The sequence below is a fragment of the Rhinolophus hipposideros genome (genome assembly GCF_964194185.1).
Source record: "Rhinolophus hipposideros genome assembly, chromosome: X".
NCBI lineage: Eukaryota > Metazoa > Chordata > Mammalia > Chiroptera > Rhinolophidae > Rhinolophus > Rhinolophus hipposideros.
The window spans coordinates 13,382,303-13,385,869 of record NC_138046.1 but is presented as its reverse complement, the minus strand read 5'-3'; the positions used below and the strand labels follow the sequence as shown (position 1 = coordinate 13,385,869).

The 3,567-nt window shown below is 40.8% G+C and overlaps 1 pseudogene across 1 annotated transcript; it reads left to right on the top strand.

The window, feature by feature from the left end:
* The first annotated feature begins 1,993 nt into the window (after positions 1 to 1,993).
* On the top strand, positions 1,994 to 3,349 carry LOC308494893 (serpin B6-like; annotated as a pseudogene). Its single transcript has 2 exons — positions 1,994 to 2,609; positions 2,822 to 3,349. The product of its transcript is annotated as a serpin B6-like (transcript).
* Positions 3,350 to 3,567: the final 218 nt, after the last annotated feature.

Sequence of the window (3,567 nt, the reverse complement as noted above, 5' to 3'; positions counted from 1 at the left end):
AGAAGGCAATCTTGTAAATTTGTAGTGATGGGTGCACACCTCTCAGTTTACTGAAACTCACTGAACTGTACAACATTAAACCTGTGAATTGTATAGTATGAAAATTATACCTCTTTTAAGTTTTAGGGAGAGGAAGAGAAAATGGAGATGCCATATTTAGCCACACCGCCTGCAGTGCTCTACCCAGGAAGGTGGCCTCACACAGATTACAATATGAACTACACCTTTCTGAGTATTGCTCAGCAAGGCAATGCTTGTGGGGCCTCCAGAACTGAGTGGGAATAAAGCACAGATCTGCTCTCCCTAGAGTCCTTGGTAGAAAAATTAACAATACAAATGATTCTGTTGAGTACAAAATTAACAGTACAAAAGAATGTATTCAGGGGCTACTTTTCTTCCTTTGCCTCGGGCTACGACATGATTCCAAGGAAGGCTGGCTAGTCCCAAGTTTTATATTAATTTCAAGACTGTTTATGTGTTTCCCTCTGTCTGAAACTGTATTGGGATTTCTCCCGAGAAACAATCCTGAAAAAGTAACTACTAAACCATACAGGATGCTATGAATTCGACCCTTAAAAACTCTCAGTGAATGGAGAATCTTGCAAATTAATTCTTGTTAACATATTATACGAGAAAGTAAAGCAGAAAGTAGGTGGTAACATTTTAGAAAATGAAAAGTTCTATACTCACTATTTAGAAAAAACGTCCGGGAGAAACTGTGGCAAAGCCTCCTCCTCAGGCGTAAGGGCCATGGACAGGAAACTTTTTCTTACCCCTGACGTGGCTCCAACTTGTCCTGAAGCTGTAGAGCTGTAGGGGCACCTTCTTGGTCCTCAGGAAACTAAATGCTCTTCACCGTGGACCAGGTGTCGACATCTGTGGGCGGACCACGCATGCGTGTCACGTAGGCCGGTAACGGAGGATTCGCGCGCCCCCTACTGGCCCCGCAAGAAGCGCAACCCTGCCGTAGTTGTTTAGTGGTTGTTTTGCCTCTTCGTGAATCCCTGAAATTCAGCACTGAGATTATTCAATGCCTCAATTCGGGAATTTCACACAGAAATGGAACCCATTGTTCTGTGCTTACATGAGAATTTATAGAGATACTATGAAGCTAAGATCAAAATCAATATACAAAAGTCGGTTGATTTCCTATATACCAGTAACAAGTAACTGAAATATGAAAGAAACAATACCATTTATAATGCACCAAAAAAGAAAATCCTAAAGTATAAATCCAACAAAATATTTACAAATCTCTATCTCTGTGAGAAAAAATATGAAACACTCTTGAAAGTGATGAAAGAAAAAAAAATCAATTGAGTTGTATCCCTTCTTTACAATCAAAAGGCATTATTATTAATGTCAATTCTTCTTAAATTGACCTAAAGGACCAGTGCAATCCCAATGAAAATCTCACAAGGTATTTTGTGGGTATTGACAAGAGAGCATGATATTTTAAAACAAATAGGCACATAGATAAAGGAAACAGAATAGAGCATCCACAAAGAGACCTATGCAAATACGGACAACTTGACTTTCGTCATAGGAATAAAGACATTTCAAGACAGAAAGGATAGTCTTTTAGTCTTTTTAGTCTTGTGGTCTTTAGTCATCATCAACAAATGGTGATGGTACAAATGGACACCCATACGGAAATAAATGAGGAAAGACACAAACTTTGCATCTTAGATGTAAATTCCCTCAAAATTATTTATCATTTAAATATGTAAATGATCCTGGAATTGTGAAAATTAAATGAAATGATCAAAAAATATAAACTAAACTCGATGAGTGACGGGTGAGTAGGCACTGAGTAAACGATTATAGTGATCGTTATTTTTATTGGTTTTCTTAATAAAACTCAATAATTTTGATACATTTAAGAAAAGGAGGATATTAGTGACTGTTCAAAGACATATGCCACGTCCCAGAAAAAGAATGATATAGCAGCAGCTCCGCTCATTCCCGCAGCGCCGCCGACAGTCTGCGACTCGCCGTCATGGATACTCTATCAGAAATAAATGGCACCTTTGCCTTCAACCTGTTGAAAAAGCTGGGTGAAGACAACTCGCAAAACATGTTTTTCTCACCCTTGAGCATCTCCTCTGCCCTGGCCATGGTCTTCATGGGAGCAAAGGGAAACACCGCGGCCCAGATGGCCCAGGCACTTCCTTTAAATAAAAGCGGCAGTGGAGGTGAAGATGTCCACCAGTGTTTCCAGTTGATTCTCACCGAAGTTAACAGGACTGCTACGAAGTACTTGCTTAGAACTGCCAACAGGCTCTTTGGAGAAAAGTCGTATGATTTCAACTCATCTTTCAAAGATTTCTGCCGCAAATTCTACCAAGCAGAGATGGAACAGCTTGACTTTTTCAAAGCTACAGAGGAGGCCAGAAAACACATAAACACCAGGGTGGCTAACAAGACAGAAGGTAAAATTACTGAGTTGCTATCTAAAAATTCAGTGAGTCCACAGACTCCTCTTTTTCTGGTGAATGCCATCTACTTCAAGGGAAACTGGGATAAACAGTTTAACAAACAGCAGACCCAGGAAAAGACCATTTAAAGTCAGCAAGGATGAGAAGAAACCTGTGCAGATGATGTTTAAGAAATCCACCTTTTATGGCATTGTACACCAGAAGCTAAACATTAATGAATGCCAACTATAATTTTATATATATAATGTGATGGCTCGGTGTGAGGTCGGAGGGATAGTGGATGGGGGGAGGGGGGTTCACAGTGTGAGGGATATAAATGATGAACGTCTAAGTAGTACCTTGTCTTGTACACCTGAAACTAATAAATTAAAAAAAAAAAAAAGAAATCCACCTTTCATACGACCTACATAGGAGAAGTATTTACCAAAATTCTGGTGCTTCCTTATGTCAGCAAAGAGCTGAACATGATCATCATGCTTCCAGATGAAGACGTCGGTTTGGAAACGGTGGAAAAAGCACTTACTTATGAGAAATTCATAGAATGGACAAAGCCAGACATGCTGAATGAAGAAGAGGTGGAAGTGTTCCTCCCTAGATTTAAGCTGGAGGAGAATTATGACATGAAGGATGTCCTTTGCTCTCTGGGCATGACCGATGCCTTTGAGGCGGGCAAGGCGGACTTTTCCGGGATGTCATCGCGGAGAGACCTGTTTCTGTCCAAGGCTGTGCACAAGTCCTTTGTGGAGATCAACGAGGAGGGCACGGAGGCCGCAGCCGCCACTGCCGCCGTCATGATGCTTCGATGTGCAAGGATCACGCCCAGGTTCTGTGCTGACCACCCCTTCCTTTTCTTTATCCAGCACAGCAAAACTAACAGTGTTCTGTTCTGTGGCCGATTCTCCTCGCCATAAGGAGATGGTCAGCACTGCACAGAGCCCTTCTCCTGTCTCCTTCTACCCCACTTTTCCTCTGACACTTCACAATGTGCCTGCAATCCAAAGTGACCTTTGGTAGCAATCCAAAAATAAAGGGCCTAATTTTGAAATCCCAAAAAAAAAAAAAAAGAATGATATAAATTGTTTTCTATTTTTTTCAGCTTTCTTGAGGTATAATTGACAATAAAATTGTA